General features: G+C 40.4%; 1 protein-coding gene across 3 annotated transcripts in view; it reads left to right on the top strand.

Moving 5' to 3' along the window:
- Nucleotides 1-24,550, top strand: part of LDLRAD4 (low density lipoprotein receptor class A domain containing 4) — a 276,570-nt gene that overhangs the window by 193,659 nt on the left and 58,361 nt on the right. The window contains exon 1 of one of the 3 annotated variants that reach the window (XM_069004380.1): nucleotides 11,820-11,838. The exons of the other annotated variants lie outside the window; for them this stretch is intronic. The gene's annotated coding sequence lies outside the window, so the exon portion shown is untranslated. Of the gene's footprint in view, nucleotides 1-11,819; nucleotides 11,839-24,550 lie in introns of those variants that run through there. 3 annotated transcript variants of the gene reach the window in all.

Genomic DNA, 24,550 nt, shown 5'->3' with positions numbered 1-24,550 from the left:
ATTCTTCATTATAGTGCTGGAAACAAATTTGAGAAAAGAGAAATGGAGTAAATTACATCAGGAACAATTCAGTAACTACTGGTTAAGACCTTTCAGGTATAAATTAACGGGGGAAGCTGAGAAGAAGTTCAGCACTGAGTTCCCTTCCAGGGCACTTTTTTCCAGGAGCAGCCAGGCAGCTTCTGGTTATAGCCAAGTATAAATGAAATATCAAGCAATCTCCTGACCTTCATCAAGCTTCCCCTGTAACTTACTGCACTGCAGCTTTGTTCAGATGGTGCCTGTTAGTAAGCAAATAAAATGTTCGGTATTAAGTTGGGGCATGCAAAACATTTCTTGGAATGTTGATTTCCTGTTTTTGGTTTTAACTGCTCCCTAAGAAGGTAATTGAAGTGCAGTTCTACCCAGTTATCCTGCCTGATAAACTTTTTTTTTAAAAAAACCTCATGGCTTTCCAGTGTCATACAGACCATTTGTGTTAAAAATGGGTACTCTAAGAAAGTATGAAGGAGTGGCAATTGCAGCATCTTATGTCTCCACCTTTAATTCTGAGGTGGAGTCTTTGGTAAGGGGAAGCTCTGTACCGAGAATGAATGCAAATAATTGGCACAATTTATTTTCTGTCATCTAAAACAGTAGATACCAAAGTACTCATCTGGTCAACACTTTACCACCTCTTACTTATATATGGTATTGAGCCTCAGCTTTTTAAAAGTAGGGGGAGTGGGATAGCATCAAACAGTTTTTTGACCACTTTTGTGACTTCCTTCTTGATATGCCCTCTTCCTATAAAGAATTTCATGAATTTACTAGGAATTAAGTAGCTTTACCACCTTCCACCCTCCGTAACAATTTCTTGAGGTTGTTATGCTTTCTGTAGGGATTTTTAGAGGGGAAAGGGGTGGATAAATGACATCCCTACAGAACAGAGCTAAGGTGTTTCTATTCTGTAAGCTGTGCATCTCCCCAGACTTTAAACACAGATTTCATGTCAAGCTTGGTCTCTGAATTTTACTACTTTCTCAAGCTGCTTCTTTTTACAATGCCTCAGAATCCTTTTTTTTTTCCTTCTCCTAAACTGTGGTTATGTTCTCTCAACCATAGCTCTAAGTCAAATGCCTTCCTTTTGTTTGGACAATGGTGCTATATTTGAAGTGTGTCTGATGTATATATCATGAAAGCTAAATGGTAGGGAGAGGAAGAGGGGCAAAATGTGTGTGTATATATGTCATTACAATAATTTACAAAATGCTCTGCTTTGAAAGTCTAAACCTTATTCAAATGCAGGTTGTGTAGTCTTCTTTGATTTTTTTCAAGATGTTATCTTGTATGTTTTCTACTGTACAAATAGAGACTCCCAAAAGAAGTCTAAAGTAGCTTTGTGTGTGTGTATTAATTATTTTTTCTTCCATTTAAACAAGCTGTCTTTACAAATTAGAAGTACCCAGTACATTGTATTAGATCACTGAGAAGCAAGGCACTGCTTGTTTGATATCTGAGAGAAAGAAAAAAAAAAAAAAAACACCAGAAAAAGATTTATTAAAGCTACATCTTGGGTTTTGTTGCTTAGCAGATAAAACTATTCTGGTGGTATATGGAGACCTGTTGAGAAAGAAAGGAGCACAGGTCTGTGTTACCTGTCCATGGGCTGTTGAGCCCTCTTTGATTTAGCAGCCAGAGCTGAACTTTGTCTGGTGCAATGCATACTTCTATCCTAATGTGTCTGTCTTTTCTGTAAGGGTAATGCTGTCTGGTTTTGGAAGCAGAAAAAGGACAAAATATATAAAAGCTTTCAGTTTCATGTTTTTAATCCTGCTTTTAATATTTTCTCAGGCAGCTACTTACTTTGTATTAAATTTAAACTACTTGGATTTTTATTTCCTATTAATCTCTGTATATTTCTTTCAGGTTTTTTTTTTGCTGCTGCACTGCAATGTAGTTGCAGCACCACAAAATCCAGTTATTTCTGTTAATATAGCTTTTGTCTATGTAATGCATTATATTTTTTCTATTTGTTCATCTTACCTGTCCTCACAGCTACCTATACTGGGCACTGCCCAGATACATCTTGGAGATTTGCTCTAAGGCAGTTAGTCTTGATGCCATCCTCACCATATCCTAGGACATGGGTATTTTCAGGCAGCGTGGTAGAGACAGGGAGAAGCTGTGTTTAAAGTACTTCAGCTCACTTTAGCTTAGAGAGGATGTTTTGGGTTTTTCTTTCTGCTGCATGTTAAAGCGAACTTGAGGCTTGTCTGTGTTTCAAGGCTGGACAAATAAGTAGGGAGCTGTAAATGTTTTTCTAACGCTCCTTCCTGCTGAACCAAGCAGAAATTCTACAGCAAAGAGAACCTGAACCATTATTTTAAATAGTGACATTAATTGTACCTCATCATCCATTACCTAATCAGGTCATGCTTTATTTTGTTCACTTTAAATTATCATTCAGATTTGGTTAACCCAGGAATGCAGAGTAGTGACATTAAATACTTGGTTAATTTGAATATCTTACGATTCAGCAAACCAACCTCTAAATATCAATAACAGAATGTTGGAGGGGCTGCAGCATTCTTTCAGCATCGTATAATTTTTATAGACTTGATTGCTCATGTTACTGCCTTTTTTTTTTTTTTTTTTTTGTATAGTTCTTCTCATTTGCTCCCAGGAGAAATTTCAAGTTGAAATAGTAGAGTGAGCAATATTTTCAAGTACTTCAAATGGTAGAGAAATAGAACTATGCCACAAAAAGATTTTTTTTTAAAAATGTGTATATCCAGAAGAAAAGCATACTCGCAGCTAAATAAGAGTGTATATCCTTCAGGAGTTTTGAAAAGTTCTTTCACTCCACACAGTCAAAAGCCCTTTTGGTAACCAGCAACTCTTCCATGATGTGGAACAGATCCCCTACTTCCTCTGCCAAAGAAGACATTATTTTGCATTTACATTTACTTTCTTGCAGTTAATGTGGTATTAAAGCCTTCTCTTGTGCTTCAACACAGTGCTCAAATACAGACTGGGTTATAAAATTAGATGATCATTCTTGCAGTGATTAGTCTGCTTGAATTCTTGCATTGTGTCCATTATCCTTGGCACCTCATTGCCTGTCTGAGGGTCTCTGCCCGTCAAAGAACTGATATTTTAATGAGATGGATTGCAAAAGTTTATTTTGCTCTATTTGCTGAAATGCTGCCTGTTAGATTGGACCTACATGGTCTTGGTGGGCTGCACAGTACTTAGGTGGCAACTCATCATCACCTGGCCTCTTGCCAGTCCTGAAGGACGTGTTAGCTTTGCTGGTTCTCATCTTGTAAAAGGCTTTGCACTTCATTGGAAATAGCTGCTATGTCAGGCCCATTCTGGCAGATCTGCTGGCAGATTAATTATCATCGGATGTGTACGATTTCGGGGGCAAAAAAAAACCCTGTCAAGTGCTAACTGTATGAAGAATTTCTGCAAATAATTTCTCATCTTCAAGTGAAATACTTTTGTTGGCCTGGTGTGGTTTGTGCTGAGCCAATGATAATTTTTTTGCTTGCTCCTCACACTATCTCTTCTTAGTGTAAATTAGAACTTTCTGGCAAAAAGGATAGATTAATACTTAGTCCTTGCAGAGTGCTACAGCAGTGCACTTGACACCTGTCTTTTTTAACATTAAATGCTCTCTGGATGTCTCAAGTATTTGTCAAGTTCCAACTCAAGCTGGGACTTAAACCTGAAATTTAGTCCAAAGCTACAAGTCTTCTGGTGTTTGTTTCCATGCAGTCTGTCCATAGCTCATTCAGTACTGCATTTACTGCAGTAATTTTACTGCCTCTGTTTTGTCTATGATTGTTTTGCTGCCTTTCATTATAATTGATTGGATAGGTGAGTCTTCCTTTAGAAAACAATGGAATTCTTTTGCATTAAGGCAAAAGCAAGGAAAGACTGCAGAAGTAATGAGAATCTCAGAACACAACCTTGTTTTGGTTTTGAAATAGTGTGTGGAATTACAGCTGCAGGAAGACTCTGAGAAGAGTCTCAGACAAATTAGAATTTTCTCAAAACATTTTCTGTTTCTATCCACTTTCTCATCTAACTAAAATTCACTTTCATGTTTCAACTACTGCTGTGTACTTTTCTCTTGCCCTGACAAACAGAGTCTTGCTCACATCTATGGCAAATGCTCCTGCAAAGATTGTTGTCCCAGCTTGTCACTGAAGTTGGTGATGAATGTTGGCATCACTGGTTGATCAGAGACAGGAGCTGATATTTCAGTGAGAAATGAGATGTGATAGGTAGGAAATGAATAGGTCTTGAAAGCAAAAGCAAGCAATTTAGGTGCTAGAGTTTTTGTTATGGAGGAAGAGGAACTGGTGGAAGGGTTAGAAGAAGAGTGACATAAGCAAACTTTTCTTAGGTTTGCCCTTTCAGCACCAGTGCTCTTTCTTGAAAGCCCCTTTCTGGGGACACATCCTCTGGGCACTCACAGGATCCTTCTCAGAAGTCTCCCTTGCCATTGTGTCTGCAGAAACGTGGCAGTGATGAGGTTAGGGTATGTTCTGATTGACATCACTGGATGGTTTCCTTGCACTCTTGCTCTCTTTTAATGTTCATCTTATGCTTTCTCAGAGACTGCAGGGCTCATGCAGCTGGAGAAAGGAGTTTTTGCTCGCAACCCTCTCTGCAACAAGGCTTATTCATCAGACTTTGCATACTGGCAAAACTGGCATACTTAACCCTTATCTAACAAGCAGCCTCTCCAATCCTTTGCCTGTGCATTTGCCTAGGGATCCAGCCTTAAAATTACCTGGATGGCCTCCTACATAAATCTTGCCCCAGTCCAGCAGTCCCTGCCAAGCCTGTGCTTGGCAATTTGTTGGTCTGGACCTCCCTTTTCTGATCAGTCTCTGCAGCCTCTTCCTTAGCCATAACCCCTGCAGTACAGCCATCTGCCTAGTTTGATGATACTTTTTTACTTGCAAATCCCTCTTCATCCCTGGTGAGTCATGTAAATCATTTAGTGCACTGCTTGTGTACAGCTCTTTCACGAGCGCATAAAGAAAGACAAAAGATGGAGATTTCAGCGCACAGTAGAGTCAGTGGATGCAGGAGGAGATGTTATGAGGCGAGGCAGAGTGAATAGGTTATGGACAAGGAACACTGGAATCCTGCACGCAGATAGTCAATCTCAAGTACCTGTGTGGCAGATTAAGAGGAATGAGGAATAATAGAGCCTTTTCCCCCTGCAGAGCCCCTTCTGGCTGAAAGGATTTCTTTAGCTGAACTCTTTTCCAGATTATTCCAGCAATGCCATCACTTGTCGTCAGCACTGAGCTAGGTACAGCCTGGTGGCCACTGGGCTGACTCCTTGCAGAAGAACATGGGTGTTAGTGCACTGACCTCCTCAAGCTCTGCTGCCTTAGGTGCCATAAGGCACAGATAGCTCAGCTCAGGGCTGGCCTCTGTGCCTGAACCGGGCTGCCCTTTCCCTCAGTTTGCACCATAGTGTCCCAAAGAGCTTACACTGAGCAGGAGCTGATAAGCCCTGACAGCCCAGCATGATCCGTGTGCTGTGCTCCACCTTTTCCCACTATTAGTGGGAGGCTCCTTATTGGGTGCCAGGGCCACAGGGTGTCATATTCCCACTGAGAACTTGTCATGCTTTCCTTCAGTATGGCTGGGACTGGTCCTGCATTGGTCTTACAGAGATGAATGCTCTTCCTGGAACACCCTTGGCTCAATAAAACAGCTGGATGAGAATAAAAATCCCCTCTAATGAAAATCCCCCTTAATTGTCCATAAGTGAATCATTATGGTTTTAGAGGAATGTTTAAGGGGGAAAAAAAAAAAAAAAGACAAATGTTCCATATTGAGCTTCAGCTTGATTTCTCATCATGATTGGCTTAAACCCAGAAGTCAGACACTTAATATTCTTGCTGAATTTTTAACTGTTGCAACTCTGGACAGGCTTTTGATCTGTACAGATGTCATCATACACTTTGTGAAATTCTTACCCTCAGCAGCCTTCATCAGCCAATTTTACCATCATTAGCATATTGCAGGGAAAAGTGTTTCCTTTCATGAAAGTGGTCAATAGTATTTCTCAATAAGCCTTGTTTTAGTTTAGATTTGATCAAGTTGTAGATTGCCAAGTGTCAGGCTTTGTAGAGATTGCAGAGCCCTGGAATGGCTCTGTCACCTAGGATAAAGACACATGCTTTATGGTATTTTTTATGCCCAAAATAGCAAACAAATACCAATCCTCACAACATATGGAAAGGCATCTGTTTTGAATCTGTGAAGCTGAGGAAGGGCGGGGGGAATTCGCAGAACCTGGAAGAGAGTTCCACCTTTCAGCTAGAGTTGGTGGTCTGTTAAATGGTGTGGCCAGATTTCAAATCAGAGGACTCTTTAAAACCATGTGAAAAACCTGACTTAAGCTATTGCACAGAGGATTGTTTCTAAAATTATTAGTGATCTATGGAGTATCTTAGATAAGAAAAAAGTGCATGGTTGGAAGTAAAATTGATTCAACAAATAAAATCAAGAGAAAGCCCCTAACCCTGACTGCAGAAGTTACACTTAAGATGTTATGGACATCCTATTGTTTCCCATTAATCAGCACAGAAGAAGGCACATTCTTCAGCTTTGTTAGAGGAGAAAAGCATTGGTGTAGATATTCCTCCTAACTTCCATGATTCTGTAGCAATTATGACGCACTTAGTTATTTTTGGCTTAAAATGTTGTAAACAATAAGCCTTGAAACATTTTTGTTGACAGCATAGCATGGAATGGAATAAAATCAGTTACATCAGAGAGGTCCTAGTATGGTATGTCTGGATGTTAACCTAAACTATACATGACATAAGCTCTCTTCTTACTAGGTGATTGAATCATTGCCCAAGATATGCCAAAATTCCTTTGGTACTTTATGGACAAAATTGAATCTCATATCAACGACAGTTACAATTATGCTAAAGAATTAATTTGAAACTGTTAAATCTTAAATTATGGCATGCTTAATTTTGTTGGTGTAGCTCAGGCTAAAAGGAATTGCAGTTGTGTTATTAGAGCTAAAGCTGTGTGCTGAGTTGGGACACAATCTGTGCCTGGGAAGCATGGCTGGGTCCTGTGGGAAGGCTAGAAAGCAGAATAGTTCTTAAATATTCCTTTGACTAGAGCCTAATTTTCATAGATAGAACATGTTCTACTGAGCATTTTGGACAGCTTTACACTTGAGATACTGTTTTCCTTTTCTGATACTTCTTGAATATTGAGGAAGCTTTTATCTTTCGTTTTCCTCGCTGAAGGTAACTTTAGGTGATGCTGTGAATAGAGTGCGTGCCAATCCGTAATGAAATTTCCAAGTGCAATTTATGTCAGGCACACTGCTTTGACCTTTCTGTTTTGTTTTTGTAGATGTGCAACAACAGAGTCTAATCTTCCTCTTTCTAAAGTCAGAGCTTGTTTGGTGAGGTTTTCAAAATATTCCAATCTGATAAATATATCTGGCAAGATTTACGAACCTGTTACTATTCCTTCAATTATCTTAATACCTCCCATCATCTTGATAATTACTCTTACACAATATCATGTTGGCCATTAATGTGATTTCATATCTAGCTACACACAGTCTTTGAAAAGTTTTATGCAACACATGCGTTTGTGTACTTTTATCTGTAGTATTGAGCTACTTACATGAAAATTGTTTTTGGCCTTATCAGTTCTCGGTAGGGCATGACATGTCTGTATGTACTGTGTGTGACAGCGCCATGTTCTGTCCTACCTCTGCCTTGTCTTCACTCTTCTGTAGCTCAGGGCAGAGCTGGGACTCTTCAGGAAATATTAAAGAGGGTAGCACATTCCTCTGAGGACTGTTGTGTAGAGAGAGTTGTTGATAACTGTCAGCTTCAAATAGCACATAGAGTCTTTCAGTAAACAAATACTAATCACCAACAGACCGCAGATTCTGTAAAGCAGGGAGTAGCATTTATTTGGCCTGTTATAAGTTTTATGTAAAGGCCTGGAGCGAAAAATATTTTGATACAGGCACGATCTTACCCATTTTGCTGTTAAATATTTACATTTGTATGTGAGGCTTCGACCTAGTAGTATATATCTCACCAGGCACATATAAATAGATTCCATGCAGTGATTTATCAGTCTATACAGAGTTATTTCATGAGCATACACTATGCAAGCAACACATCAGCCTGACTTCGGAGCTTGGGAATGGCACCATCCCAGTTCTTCCAAATGGTTACAGGGTCCAGTAAACTAACAGTTTATCTTGTGTCTCCACAGTGGAAAGTTCTCTGTGCCTGATCAGCGACTGACTCAAACAGTTGCTAGTGAAGCAAAAACATCTTTGAAAAGCTTTGCCAGGCTGTGCTTGAACAGCAGACTTGTCTCTGCAGCTGGGGCAAACCAACTGGCAGCGCTGCAGAAGCTGCTGCTGGAAACCACTGCATCCTTTCTTCCAGCCCTGACCAGCTCAGCTCTCAGATGGTGATGGGGCAGGACCTGTGACAAGGATGGTTCAAAGTAAAAACATCTGCCGGAGCTTCACAAAAGGTTATCAACACCAGTACAAGGCAGTAGTTGCCTCACACAGCTTTTGTAGGGGCACAAGCCCTTCTTAGCTGAGCCACTCTGGTTTGCTCATTGCAGAACAGGTGGATGAAAGGTTGGACTGGATCCCACTGCTCCTTCCTAGTCTCTTCTCCCTGCTGAAGCTGGGCCCTGCTGTTGGGTGCAGGGCTGACATGTGTCCATGGGCTCATTTTACGGACATCTGTGTTTCCCTTTAACCATTTAAATGCACAGTCACTTAAACGAGGAAGACCAGGCTTGCTAACCTTCTGCTTTGTGGTCATTATCTTGAGGTGTGTTGGACCAGGGAAACTGGCTTTGGGAAAGCTTAATGCAGTTTTAATGGCAGCTGTGCTCCATTCCCCAAAGCTTTTTTCTGTTTGTTTCTTTCTGGTATCTGTGGAACAGATTTTAAACTGAATGAACAAACGCGGTGCAGAGCTTAGCAGGTCTGGGAGGAATCCTGGGTATATTAAAAACAAATGGGAAATAAGACATTGACCAAAATCTAGAAAAATATGGACTACAGGTCGCCTGTGAGTTGCCTGGCTGGCTTTCCATCTCTAAATTATTTCCATGCAGAAAGTTTAGCAGGGATAGACCTAACAGGCATTGAGAGTTGCCAGGAATTCTTTGTATGATTGTAACTATTTTTAATTTCCATCTTAGAAAAAAAAGTGCTTTTTATTGTTATTTTGTATTTTGGCATGATAGCAGCTTTACAGAGAGGAGGACTATGAAAAGGATATACCTATCTGTGTCTAATAGAGATAAACAGATCCTTTTCCTGCGGGAAAAGCACCGTTCTTATTCTTCCGTGGTGATCTGCCAAATGGGCTGGATGGGAAGAACTTCCCTGCCCTGTTTGCTCTCGTCTCTGGTGTGGCTCTCGCCAGCAGGCTCAGCTGTTCTTGGCTAGATGTGCTCCAGTGCTTGTGGCAATGATACCTTGACAAAACACTGTTGACTTAAATCAGACCAGCCTCCTCCCTTTTGTGAAAACAAAACTTTCAAGTGAGAAGTCTGATCGCTTTAATCTCTTTGTGTCTTCCTCTTTGCCTTCCCTTTTAAATTAAAGTGCACATCTCAATGTTCTGTCTTACTTGGAAATCTGAAGGAGTGGTGGGGGGGAGTGGAGAAATAACGATGAAGGAAGAGATAAATGTAGCAAAGGTGGAAGTGATAGTTTATTCATGGCGTTACATCCCTGTTATCTTGATCTGGCCTACTTGAAGACTGTTTTTTTTCCCAACCAGGTTCCTTTGATGAGTGTTGATAGTTCTCTCCCACTGCTGTGGCCGCAGCCTGATCCTCTCGCCCCACTTCCCTCACAGTCAACATCCACAGGATGTATATTATAATTTGTGTGGATGGAAGTAGAAGCAGCAAAAAATAACCTTCCCTGGCATAGTAGGCAAACCATCCATCTGTTTTCCACCAGCTCCCACATCTCCTGTTTCTGAAGTTGTTGCACCTATTTGGCAGCTGACTGCCAGGCTCCAGCTATCGTGCTGGAATCAACAAGCCAGAGATTCTCTCCCAGTTTTTATTACCTTTCCTTCTGGGAATGGCTCCATAAACCCAACGTAGTTCTGGAGTTCTGCTGATTTTGGTTATTACCCTTTGATTTAGAGAAGTATGAGATTTATGTTCTTTTGTTTGGTTGAGAGACATTCAAAGGCAAGCCAATGCAGAGATAGCTTTCCATTCTTGCTGCCAATTTTCTCATGCTGTTGAGGAATTCATTTAGGCTTAGTTTTTAGGCAGGGTTTGTTGGGGCTTTTTCACCTCTCTGATATGGCTTACACCAACTGTTAAAGTCATGAGCCAGTCTGTCAAAATCATGATCAGCTTAAAGATCACGAGCCTTTAATAAACAGGTTATTTTCTTAAGGCTTTGCAGCCTACTCAGGCTTTTCAGGCTCTTCTGTGTAAGCTCTGCTGGAGGCCTTCTTTAATGGCAGCTGATTCCAAGGTAATCAGTTGTTTTCAAAAGTTATGACTTTAAATAGAGCATCATGAGACTTGCAATAAAATTTCAAGGATTGGCAATGCTGAGTCTCTTATTCTAGAAGCTTTACAGTATTTTAATTGCTTTTGTGAGATATTTAGAGTGGCACTCCCCCTCCCCCCCCAGCTGCCTCATTTGAAGCAGTTCATGCAGCTTGCAACATGGCTCTGTCAAGGTTCACAGAGACTCCAGCTTCTTTCCTATGTGACCCAGACATTCTGTCCCCTGAAATGTGCCAGACGGACAAGAGGTTACTTTGAGAAATAGTTCACACTTTCCCAGACTCTGCTGCTCTGCTTCTCTAACAAATATGTAGCTGAGGTAATGCCACTGTAGATAGTAATTTGTACATCTTTTCCAGAAGCTGAATGCCTAAGGTAATAAAATCAAGAAACTGTCACAAACTCATTCCCCCCCCCCCCCCCCCATGTTCCCTTCTGTCACTGCTTTAGGAGCAATAATTTGGGCTGTTCCACAGTGTAGAACTGACTTTTTCCTTTGACTGAAGCAGAACCAAAGGACTTCCCTGCTAGTGTACAAAGATTTTGCTTGAAGGTTTTCTGACAGCAGCAAAGCATATTACTATTTTTTTTTTTTTTTTGCAGCTGAGCATGGTTGTGTTTCCACTCGCTTGCATTGCAAATAGTGTTAGTTACTGCACAAATACAATTTCAAATCATGCTGCCTTGTTTTAAGGCACTTCTCATTGCCCTTATCAAACTGTTGTAAAATCCTTTCTTTCCAGCTATCTTTCCCTTTCCAAGTTGCACTGTAACAATAGTGACTGCACGATTCATTACTCTTTGCATGGTGTTTTCTGACTACGTTAAACATTTACAATAGAACAAGGTATTCTGCTGTGGTTCGTTACCATGTGCTTTCCGTGGACTGGGTTGGAGTCAAGGGTAGTTGAACCTACAGAAAGCTCTTAGGAAAACCAAGGAAACATAAGAGTTGCAGTGCAGTGCCTCTACCTGAAGATCTTTTCGTAGATGGAGGTGGAACTGGAGATGAATTGGGTTATTCCTAGTTCCTTGAATCTCCTACATACTCCAGCAGAGCCTCACATGAGGAGTCACTGCTTGCTTCAAATCGCATGTCTTGTTCTTGCTTGGTGGAGTTTCCACTTTGAGCAGGTACTTGCAGGTGTCAGAAGAGGTGAGCAGAGACCCTTCTTTAGCCTGACAGGGATGCTTGGGGAGGCCCACGGTCAAGTGCTTTCTTTAGAGCCAGCAGAGGCAGTTTTCCTTACCCAGGTAAGTGCTCTCTGTTCTGGAAGGCATTTTGTAAGCTTTCTCTGATCAACCTTTCCTTGCTCCCCCCCCCCCCCCCCCCCATTTCAATTAAACTTGAATAATTTAATTTCTGCTTAAAGGAAAAACATTTTCAAATTCTTTTTTCTGGGTCTGATAGTAATTTATTGTTCTTACTGAAAACTTAGCACCTTTACATACACTGCAATTAGAAACAGGGACATAAACTCTAGAGTACTGTGCACTAGTAAAAACTGTGAAATCAGACAAGGCAGAACAGAAAACAAATCATAAAATGGCCAGGGAACCTGTGTGCTGTACAGCTGCACAGAAGTCTTCAATCTTTGCCTCAATGAGTTGAAATGAAAATAGAAAAAAAAAAAAACAAAAGCAAAAATAGAACACAAGGAACAGAGTGAGGGAGGGAAACAGAGATAGAAAGCAAATTGAGTTTCTCACAAACTGCCTGACCATTGATGCCTGAATCACCCCACCTGATCTAACCACTGACTTTAACCCTGCCCCGAGTCCAGCACCATGCCAAGATCTGCAAACTTACACTGAAAAGTGGATTTGTACATAGCCAAAACGATGATTCTCCCCGTGACATTCCACACCGCATAAACAGATGTCTCCTTTGTTAGTCATTTCTTATGTATCTTTGGTGGGATGGTCCTGGCTGAAGTACAGTGTTAATACCTTCCCAGTGATTCCTGCTTACCCTAGCTGGAGGTGGAGTTGAAATGGCAGGCAGATGTACACCAGCTCTTCCCTGGCATATCCTGTTTTTTCAGGGATTTAATCTAAGGCACAGTTGTCACTTGGGATGAATGTGAGACATTTTGCACCAGCAACGAGGAAGGTTTGGCTTTGATTTAATTTAACCAGACTTTGCGATAGACTGGTCTCAGGGGCAAGGAGGCAGTGGGGCTTGCATCACCAGCTCTCAGCTTGCACCTCTTGGCTAGAGATGTCTCCTTAAGGACTCTTCCTAGCAGCGGGTTATGGTTTACTGAAGCCCATCACTTTTAGTAAAGATTGGTTTCATTTTATACAAATTCCGTGCTACTTGGATGAATTGCAAGTTTGGTGAAGCACCAGGTACCTCAGTACCATAACGAAACACAATTTAATTTTTAATTCAAGTTTCATTCTTTTAAAATATTTCAGGTTGATTTTTCTGTGTCTTTTTTTATTTGTATGCTTTTTAAGTTGGAAGCTGCCTCAGCATGTTATATATGCTACTGTGGTGGCATTTCTTAGCTAAGCTCAAGGGGAGTTTTAGAGGTTGCTGCCTCCTGAGAGCGTAACTCAGTAAGACAGTGGCTTCCTTGGCGGAGTCAGTGCAAGAGCCTTCTGGCTCTGCATCTGCCTGCCACCACTGAGGGTTTGGCAGTAAGACACTGCTGGCAAGGCCAAACTGCTGAGCCATTGCTGGAGAGATCTGTGTGGAAAAACAACTCTACAGGAAAAAACATGCTGGATATTGTTATTCTGGATCAACTCAACGATGCTTTGTAGGATGGTGGCACAAAGAGTTGTGGTGGCTAGCTGTGGTGTGAGTCCACGTGAGTGGTACCCTTTAAACCTCAGCTCAGTGCCATAGCCAGCAATCTGTCAAACGCCACACACTGCTCAGACATCTGAGTTAGTTTAAGTACTAACAGTGGGAGTGTGTTATGGAAATACCTTAAGCCAACCAAGACACAATTACAGGCTTCTGTGACTTCTACCAGTTGTCACATATTCCCCAAGTTAAAGTTTCCATGTTAAAATATGTAAATGTTAAATTAATCAGACTGATTACTGAATTCATTTTCAGAAAGTTGGTTAGCTGCTGGTATTTGTGGATTGCTGATTCATTTGGGAGATGCAATGCAGCAGGGAGTGTGGATATGTCCATTGGAAAAAGAGGCATTTCAGTTGTGTCCTTTAAAGCCTTTCTCCTCTTCAAATACACAAGTAACAAAAACACTTTCTGAAAGGTACTCAGTGGTGGTTAAAAGCAGAAGATGTGTTTATGCTGCAGGTTGTTAAATGTATTTGCAGCCTTTTTTTTGGAGCTCAGTGGGAACTGCGTTATTGTTGTTTATTGGTCTGCTTCAACAGCTGCTGGTTAAAATTAAAGGAAATCCATTGCCTTGATCTGCAAAAACATTATGGATTGCTTGTGCTATGATGAGGTGTGAGAGGCAATTTGAGTGAAGCCCTAAGAATGTCATGAGAAAACATGTAGTTTGCAATATTCAGATAATCAATATGAATTGATCTGCAGGTTCTTAAGATATAAAAATAGTTTTGTTTGAACTGATTTCTTGATTTTCTTTGGGATTTCTCAGGCCTGGCCAAAGGGACTGAAGACTCTGGTTTCACATTTGAGTCAGTGGTGGTGACTTCGACTCGTGCTGTCCAGCCACTCTTTCCTGTCCTGAGCTGCACAAATGCAGGTGTTTTCCACTACTGTGAAGTACTTCCGGGAACTTATTTGGCAGAAAAATAATTTGGGGAAAAAAGCAAAGAGCTTTAGAGCCAGTACTGATCAGTCCACATACCCAGTAGTTTAAGCAGACACTTCTCCAGATTCCTGTTTTTCTGACAGCTTGCGGTTCTCAGTTCTTTCAGGTTCATCTTTGACAGAAAGAGGTGAAGTTGGCAAAAATCCTGTGTATGCAAGTCCCTCTGACCACTGGCAGTGTGCAGTATGGGAAGCCCTATGAAAATAGAAAGACCTGCTCCCAAACACCTGCTTATGTTAGCTCATGGCAGCAGTGAATCTTTGGCACTTGGTCCACATCTTTTCTGTTCACTGGAAGCCGTGCTGCTGGGAGCCTTGCTCTCCTTTTTCATTTCTTTCCTCTGAAGTGGCTGGAGAGGCGACATCTGAAAGGCCAGTCCTTGCAGTTATTGACAAGTGCAACTTTTGTCTCATCCAGGATGTTCCTACTCAGTCTTCTGACTGTAGTGACAAAATCATGGCACACAACATTTCTGAACAATGAAGAATGTTGAATAAATAAAAGTACATAACAAGAAATGAAATTTGAAGGTCATACAAGCAGCTAGCCAGATTATAATGTGTGTGAGAATGTGTGTGTAATTATGTTGTTTCAAAAGTTGAGCAGGGACTTTCCTTGCATCATGTTTAATTTTATTCTCCACATAAAAATATATTGTTGGAATTCACTTGGCATTTACTGTTGCATGTAAGGATAAATCAACTGTCAGACAATGGAAGTCTTTTCCTGCAGTGTTTGGTACTGATCCTCATCAGCGGGCCAGTGTGTTTGGTTTTAGTTCCCTCCCTTCAAGAGACAAAACTGAATTGGAGAAAGTTCTGAATTATAAGAGATTTCAAATAGGTAACCACAGAGAAAAGATTGGAAAATAGGAGACCAGAAGGGACATAAGTCTTTGATATGCAAAATGTCAGTATTTAAGTGTCGGTAATCAGTGGTTTGCCATAATTTCCAGAGGAAGCAAAGAAATCAATTTAATGTGCCACAGGGGTGATTTCGGCTAAAATTCTGTAAGATCTTTACGTTGCTGAGATGATAAAACATCAGTGGCTACCTGAGGGTTACTCAATGCAGTATCCTCGCAAGAACTGAGAACAGCTTAGACAATCATCAGCCATGGGCAGTGTGCATGCGCTTGTTCTTACCTTAGAGTAGAAGGGTTGGGCTAGTTAATATGTGAATTCTTCAGCTCCATATTTCTATGTTTTTATGCATGAATAAGAAAACCCTACAGCACCCTGTAGCTAAGCCAGAGGACTTTGTTAGATCACTGTCTGTTCTCTGTGTCTAATTTTATCTCTGTCTGTGCTTGGTCTTGCTCTCTACCTCCGGCCACATGTTCTTGCCCACTTCCTTGTGACAGTTCTCCTACAGCTGTGTGGTGACCTAGACTGCAATGCTGACCCAACAGGAAAGCAACCCAGTAAGAGATTAGTTTACTGCAGTTTATTCAACTTATGTAGCCATTCAGTAGATATAATGTAAACATTTATAGGGGTGATAGTTTATACTTACATACTCTGTCAGGAATGTTGATTAATGGACAATACAAGACACAGGATCAAGTCTTCTGAAATTTTCTTCTAAGGTCTAATAATGGTTTGGAGAAGTCACTTACAATTTTTATCTTGTTTCCATGTCTGCAAAATAAAAATATTTGTCTAACTTGCAAGAACTTTTGTACAGCCATTAGAATTAAGTTTTAAGAGTGGGTGAAAGTCTGAAAATACTGTATTTTTTTTAAAGGTCAAAATAACATTTTCTGATAATTGTGGTACAACATTAACTTGAGCTGACACAATTTTTTATCGCTATGTGCCAAAATAATTTGTCCCCTGTGAATGTAGTTAGTAGAGTCAAAGTATCAACTCTGAGAGGAATTTCTTAGACATTTATTATATTGAATGTTGCCTGTACTTTCTTATTTTTATTCTCACTGCATAAGGAGAGGCTTAATATTTTCCCAACTGTTTTTGCACTCTGGAGCAGTTTTCGGTCAAAATGCATTGAATACTATGGAAAGGTTGCAAAGATTTGAACATTTCCAAAATTCAAGCCATAATCAGGGGACTGTGATCATTGCTGTCTTTCTTCTGCCCAGGGAACTGGAGAGTTCAGAGCCACATGAGCTGTAAACACACTGTGTCATCCCTTCTTAGGCTCTAATGGCAGCATGAAAGCCCTGATTGGCGGTCTTGGCACATTTTCCTGAAATCCCGTTGGTGTAGAACCTACTAAGGCAAAGGAGTAAGCAGCTTTTGATCCTGCATAGCTGCAATGGGAACAAAAGTCTGGAATACAAACACGAGTTCAGGTTGGTTTTAGGAGCAACACTTGGCAGCCCATGGGGAAGTGTGTTGTGCTTGTCCCTGGTGTCAAGGACTGCGTGCTGGTAGGATGTGTCCTGTGAATGGGTCTGATGAAGTGTAGGCTTCCTCCTGAGCTGCTGGAGCATTTAGATGTGGATGACTGAGTACAGTCACCGAGGGGTTTTGGTACGCAAAGCAGTCAGGTTGACCCTCTTATATTAACAGTGGTTTCAAATGCAGCTGTAAATACTGAGCTGCTTCCAGTGGCTATCTGTCCTCTAACTATGCACTGCTATGATGCTTTGTCTATGGTTTGGCTGGCATGGTGCAGACACTCTGGATTACAGCTGGAAGCTGACACTGTTCAAGACTTCACTGAAATTTCGCCCTTTGAGTCTTCCTGAAGTTAATATCCTATTTATGGTGCGTTGTCATTGCTGGATTATAGTTACAGCCTTCCTCTGCAGTTGCACATTGACTGCCATTTTCTTCAAAACCTGCCTTCCAAGGCTACTGATTATAGAAATACTTAAGAATTTTGGTCTCACTATAAAAAAGGTTAATTTCCAGCTCTCTCAGTTGCAAAGAAAAGCTTAAACACATGATCCCTGAAGGCTTTGAAACGAGATAAAATTAAAGAAAAAAGAATATTTAAGCTCTCCTGATATAAGTGGTGCCATAATTTCTGAATAGTTTGAAGTGCTAACTCATGTTATGTTGATTGATTCCATATAATACTAATTTGTTAAATATCTCTCTATGTGTTTGGCTGTGTTTTTATTCAGTGCCAGTTTCAAGACCTAAAACAAATGACTCCAGGCTCCGAGTATTTTTTTCCATTGATGACAGTATGTTTAAACACAGAAAATAATCTTGTTAATGAAAATTTTTTTCTTCATGATCTTACTGATAAAGCCTGTAAATACACTGGTAATTTTTTCTTTGAAATTACTCAGATTTTATTAATTATATCTTTAAATGTAATTGACAGGCTGCTTACCCCTACCTCGCAGTCTCTCCTGTAAGTTGCTAACCAAAATGAGTTGTTAGTGTAATCTCCCCATCACATCTGTGCTCTGTATCAAGAAAGTCTTATGTCATAACTGTTCTTGAAATACAGTTGAACCCCATCTGGATTTTCCAGTTACTTGTTTGCATTTATGGTGAGCGCTAGGAAATCCAACGAGAACTCTGTGAAGCTGTGGGGAGAGAGGACCAGCCACAAAGAGACCCAATGTGCAGTTTTAAGGATTTCCTATTCAATTTCGATAATAGAAGATTTACTAAATTTGAACTAACGAGAAATAAATGTAGCTTCAGAAGTTACTGACAAATCTAACTAAACTCAGTCAAAAACCTCTTAGTTCTGCTCAACTGTAGCTCAGTATCTTGACAGTTGCTCTTCTGATCAGGAGTTATTTAACACTTCTGCAAATTTTCTCTTTGGGAGAGAAATCAAGAAGTCCTATTACATGTAGTGAACCTACAAATATCAAGATGCAATATGAATGCTAAACTAGTTTAACTTGGCAGCACCTTTTTGTTAGTTGTTTTGTGACTCCATTAATATACCATTATGAACTTGATGATTTTTATGCAAGCCAACTTCCCTGCTTTAAAAAAATGAAAAGGTGATTGTTCCTGAGTAGCTGTATTTCTTACCAGGCAAGTGCAAACGTGGTAATGCAGCGATGTGGCTTTCCTGCTTTTAATGTAAGGTCTCTAGACAATACTTCTCTGCAGGGTGTAGACAGGCTGTTAGAGGATCATGTTTCCATAAAAAAACAAAAGCTTAAGTTAGTGCATTAAGTTTGCTAAAACACGTTTGCTTCCCCATCTTAATATTATTTTCATTGGATACAATCAAATATTTTATCATTCAGATAACAAAGTGTGTCAGCAAGTAATTGTATTTGCAAATTTCAGGACATAATTATGTGAGCATATACAAAATTACGGGCAAGGAAAGTTGGTAACCCAGTTAAGATGAGACTGAAAATTTGACTTGTGATTTATACACGCTGTTTGAAACAAAGAGGGAGAGGCAATGTTTTCCCTGGAAAGAAAGAATTCAATATGGTGTTGGCATTGCTCTTTAATGTGCTCTGCCACTACAAAGGACTCAAGGGGTTTTTTTTATTATTTTAATCCTTTTCCAATTAAAGTTTTCTTTTTGGGAAGGTGACAGAAATTATTTGAGAACAAATTGAGAAATAAGAGCTGTAATGATATTAAGGCTTTTCTTCTGCTTAGAAATTAATGTTTAACAACTGAAGTAAAGAGGCTGGGAAATAAGAAAAAACCTCAAAAGCAGCAAAATAACCTTACCTGTTATTAGTATTCAAGCAAGTCTACAGCACAGGACCTTTGTTATATAGCTGTTTGTGGGAATAGTGAGTTAGTTGCAGACCCCTGGCATGCTCTCCCAGCACAGTAAGAAGGTAGATTTTGGGGGATGGTCCAAAAACAAAAATAAAGCCATCTTTTCTCCCAGTCTGGAAAAAAAAACAAAGAAAAAATAGTTTTATTTTTAGGGTAAAAAAGATCCATTTCCTAAACACAAACACACCTTTCTTCCTTCAGTCTTTTCTATCCTGACTCCAAGACCCCTGGCCAGAGCTGAGCTTCTGTTCAAGGCAAAGGGGTGCTATTTCCCTGTGGGTCTGATACATTTTGCCTCAGAATGGGTCAGTGGGGCTGCTTCTGAGGGACTGGAAGTTGGCTGCACATGCCAGCTCCACACTGCCAGCTGAACTGAAATCTCCAATTCCATGCTCAGTAGCACTGGTTATAATGCACTGGGTGGTCAGTTTGGGTCTATTTTTAGGGTATGAATAAGGATTACGTGTTTCAGCTGTCTGCACCTTTTGTGTGACACCAGACTTCTTTCCCCATTTAAAGTCTGAGCTGATGAGGAAATGTGAGTGGAAAAGGTTTCTGAGATCTGTGGTTTCTTAGTGTCAGAACAGTAAGGTTTGGGTTAGGTTGCAAGGCAATCTGACACAGAAGGCTTGCTTATTGCAGAGTAAGTCCCTGGAGTTGAATTTTATTTGCATTCCACATTCCTTAGAGCAAATAAAAAGTGTGAGTTTTGAAATGGTTTAGATGGATTTTCCTCAAACCTCAACAAAATCTGTGATCTCATTGTTCATAACTCATTTTGTTAAATTCCATACCTGGACTATGGGTGATGAAGACTGCACTTCTCACAGCTCTGTTAAGTCTAAATACATAGTTTTTTCTGTCAAAGATGGATTTTTCTCATCAGGACTTGTTAGTGGAAGTAAATAGTTCTTACCAGCATGGCAAACTGGTTTTTAAGGGATTATCTGTTGTGACAGCCTTCAACCTTTACCTGTTTGTCTGGTGAAATCTGGTACATTTTGACTTCCATCTGATTCCCTGATGATATTTAGCCCTACTCTCTGCTGTGCTACTTCATGTTGCTTTAGCAGGAGCTGTTGGCTTGAGCTTTCCATCTCCAGGAGCTGCTCTTCTGTTATTCCTCTCTTGCAAATATATCCTGAGATTGGAGCCTGCTACAGAAGGAACAGTGCAACCATATACAGAGGCTCTGTTTGGCCTGAAAAGGTTGCAATCTAAAAATGAGCTTGATGATGTCTAGACAAGACTGTAAGTATTTAGTACCTTTACAGTGCTTTGCATCTTCAAAGTGCTCTGCAAACATTAACTGATTAACATAACTGCGCCATCTGTTTTGATGTTTACATTTTGTGCAGGCAAAATTCCTTCTTTGTTTTATTACCTCTTGCAGGTATGTGGATGTCATTATTATGGCCCTTCAGAGGGTGGTAAAGTCAGGTCCACACATGTCTCCAGTAACATTTTGCCTTAAAACTCAAGCCAGTGCCATTGGGGCCCTGCTCTCTGACCTGGCTGTGACAGTTGGAATTATTTCCCTCTGAAATTTCAGCCTCTAGTCTGTAGAAATTGTTGTTCCCATGGCTGCCGGAGGCTGCTGCCTCTCTTGTCACTTTGCTGCTGAACTTAACTGTTTTCTCCCCAGCCATGGACAGGCAGGGACACATCCAGCAGCATGGGAGCTTCTCTGCAGAATGCTCCCGGATAGCCAGCTGAAATATTGGCTCAGGCAGAAAAGGTGGCAGAAACCATAAAGATAGTGAAAAGAAGGGGAAACCATTACTTAGCTTTTGGCAAAAGGTTGTTTTCCTCTCCAACTTCATGCATGGCTACAAGAAATGTCATTGTATTCTTCTTTTTCCAACTTGTTATTGGAGATTTTGTGTAACTGAGGGGCTGTACTGACGAGCCAGTGTTAATTTTCCATTTCGGTTTAAATTTCTTACTAAAGATTTCAAGGCTGTTTCAAAACTGATCTAAATCAAAGCACTAGTAGCACTGACAAGAATCAAAGCTGAAAAACCTTAAACCAAACCCAAATCACACTCTTCATTTATGTCTTTTTTTTTTCTTTTCCTTTTATTTCCAACTCCTTACCATTTCAGTGTTTCACTGCCTGAGTGGTGTTTCAGGTAGATCACACAACCTAAAACTACCTTTATTTCCAAGTTCCTGCAAGTTTGTTTTGCAGAAGAGCTCTACAGAAACAGGTGCTCTGCTGTCAGCAGGGAGAGACCGGCAATGTTTTGATCCAGGGAAAATTGCAGAGACACTCTGTGAGAGAAGTGAATTGTGAGAGATGTGCAGCGAGGCAGGGTGCTGGCAGACTTTTGCGTCAGTAAAGGAGTCATCATTTAAAATCTCAGATTAAACTCAGATTAAATTGTGCCGTGCCATCTCGTGGGAATCAGCCGTGACCGAGAGGAGACGCGGCGGCTGCTTGGCGTCAGGGAAAGGCCTGCTGTAGCTGCTCCTCCCCTCGGAACTGCTCTGCGCAGAGAGGCAGACAGCACACATGGGCCTGGGAGAAGCTCCTTCACAAATTCGATGTCTGGCATAGTTCACACCACGGTTTTAAGTGTGACCTCGAGGCATTTGCAAGGAATATCTTTATAAAGACTGTAACGAATGTGCAAGAGACTCTCACAGACAAATTTTCAATTAATAAACCCTCAAACCTGCAACGTGAGGATATAAATATATTGAAAAGATGGACTTGGACAGACCTAGATGGTGGGTGTGGCTTTCCTTCACACTGAATATTTTTGCGGCATTTTCTTGTTTGTTTGCATACTCTCTTCTGGTAGAGACATTTTGCTATGTTTGCAGGCTAGGATACGGTAGTGGGAACAAAGCTCTGACAAAATGGAATTCTCCTTGTCAGACTGTGGCATCAGAAAAGCTGATGTCAAATGCCACCAGGCTCTGACTGGAAGCTTTTAAAGAAAGGTTGAACTTTTCACAAAAGATACAGTGTGGAAGTGGTTTAGGAAAGGATTATGTCCTGTAGCATCCCTGGGGTGAGGTGAGACAGCTGCAATTATTCTCCTCAGAGTGAGCCTCTCATTTGCCAAAGCAAGGCTGGAAGAAGCCAGACACAGCTGTGAGTAACTGGCTCTGGGTGGCCCTACTTGAGCAGGGGCAGGTTGGACAAGATGACTTCCAGAGGTCCCTCCTTCCCTCAACTCTTCTTGAGCCTGCGGTTCAGAGCCTTTCTCCTATTCCCTCCTAAAGTTTCCTCCTGACAGTTTGGTTTCTTTCATGTACACGCTGCAGTCCCTTCAGATGGTTACTCTGGGAAGGAAGAATATGAATACAGAGAATTGCAGATGTTGTAACCAAGTTATGTGCAGCCAATTTTACACGATGGAAGAGTGCCTCCTATAAAATGCTGAGTGTTGTTCGCTCAGATGGAAGGAATTACGCTGAGCACATGAAGCATTCTGTTTGCTCAGTAGACTCTGGCTTTATATAGAGAATCCCACAGCAATCAGAGTGAATTTTGCATTTGACTAACTCAATAGAGAGGATATTCTACACCTGTCTTCCTTATGATTGCCCTTATTAGTCCAAACATTCCCTTCCCAGCCCCCCAAAAGAACATACTCAATAGCATTTTTATATTCCGTAAAGGCAGATGTTTAATATAATCTAGGTAGATACTTCTGTCATCTTAAATGTTTCTTCCAGCATTTTGTATCCTTATGGGCCCGTATCTCATCTGCCTTTTTAGTCCCAGTCTTTCTTCCACCCCTAAGTTTTGGGGGATGAAACAGCAGTATCAGTGTCTTCAGTTAGACTATAATACGATCCCACGTGGAGTGGGGAGCTTTATATTTTTAGCCAATTTACAAGTAATTTTGTTTTATTCTATAAACTAATGGTGATAAGCAATCAATGCTTTGTATTTACTTCTCACATGAACAAAAAGGGAGGAGGTCTCTCTTCCTGCAGCATGAAGTTTCTGAAAGTCCATATAAGATGAAAATTATTTGCATGTAGGCACAGAGGGAAGCACTGTGCAAGCATCTAATTGCAGCACTCCCTGCTGACTGTTTTTAATGTGTGTTGGTTTTATTAAGCATTCTTAATATGAAGCTAGACTTTTGCTTAGGCAAAAAATATAAGAGAAACAGCAGATTTAATTCTCAGATTACTGAAGTGCATGCAGTTGGGAGAACCTGTCTGGATGCAGTAGATTAGGTGAATTTGTTCCCTCTGTGAAAAATGATAATAAATTGTTTTTGTGGTCCTGCATTGCCTGACTGGTCTTTTGTGTGTGTGTGTGTGTGAGTATATGCACAGTACGTATGGCTCTGTTACATCTTGAAGTTTTGGTATCATGTGTTATGCTATGCATTGCTTATGAGGGACAACGTTTGCATGACAAATTGCAGATCCATATGGCATCGTTTTTTAGCATCCTGTACTTTTAGGTATATTCAAGGAACTGTGCCTGAGGAGGTGAAGAGGGAAATCTGCTGGTGACTTCTCACTGCAAGTGACGTTTCTTTAGAACACTGCTATCAAATAAAAATGGTCATGGTTCAGTCCTAGATCAAATGCAATATAAAAATGACATAACTTTGTGTATTGATATATGGTAGCCATACGTAATTTGATTCTATGATTTATCCCAATTAAGAGATTCATAGCTTTGCAGAGAAAAGACACACGTCCATCTAGTATGGAAGAATCCAGATTTACAAGTCTTTAATGATGCACCATTTCTGGTTAGGGATAAGATCCTGCAGATCATTATTAGCCATCTTAGCCACTCCTCCTGAGCTCTTCATAGTTACAGCCTGACTCTGGCCAGGTCTGTGACTTTACTAAGGATAGTAACCAGTAATAAAATGATTTTACTCTCTTTAGTGCTTAGCTCAAATAGTTTTTAGGGACATGAATGAAACACGGTGCAGCACCATACAGATTTATCAGCTTTCACTTTAAATTACTTTTAAAATGCGTGCTTGGCTTTGTCTTCGTAATTAATGTTTCCATCCCCATTTGTGGCTCAGAAACCTTTATATTTAGCTACACGATGACTTACTTGTTCTACACAAATCTTATGGTTCAGTTCTCACAACAGGCTAAATATTTCGCTTAAGGTAATTACCTGACTTCAAAGGAACTTTCATAGAAAAGTAATAATATAAAAAAGAGCCTATATGCTATAAATAGGGTATAAAATTCCACATTAAAGATGTGTGTATATTACAGGAATCTTCAGAGCAGTGTGAAATATAATTAGGGCCTTCTACTGAGGCATAAAATTCTCAGTAATACATGCTAATCTTATTTGCTTGGAATGAGGTGGGAATATACCTATCAAGACATCTTTTGAAATATTTGAAATCTTTACATCTGAGTTTCCAGTTATACTTGTCTGACTTGATCTTTTCTTCCTTGTCACTTTTCCAACCTGAAAGATTTATTTGTGAATAAGCTTTCTCCTCTGCACGAAATCAGAAGCATGAGCTTTCAGTAGGACAGTTAGAATTTTAG

This window comes from Aphelocoma coerulescens, chromosome 2 (genome assembly GCF_041296385.1).
Source record: "Aphelocoma coerulescens isolate FSJ_1873_10779 chromosome 2, UR_Acoe_1.0, whole genome shotgun sequence".
Lineage (NCBI taxonomy): Eukaryota > Metazoa > Chordata > Aves > Passeriformes > Corvidae > Aphelocoma > Aphelocoma coerulescens.
Note: the sequence above shows the minus strand (reverse complement) of the source record. Positions and strands in the feature narration are given on the sequence as shown.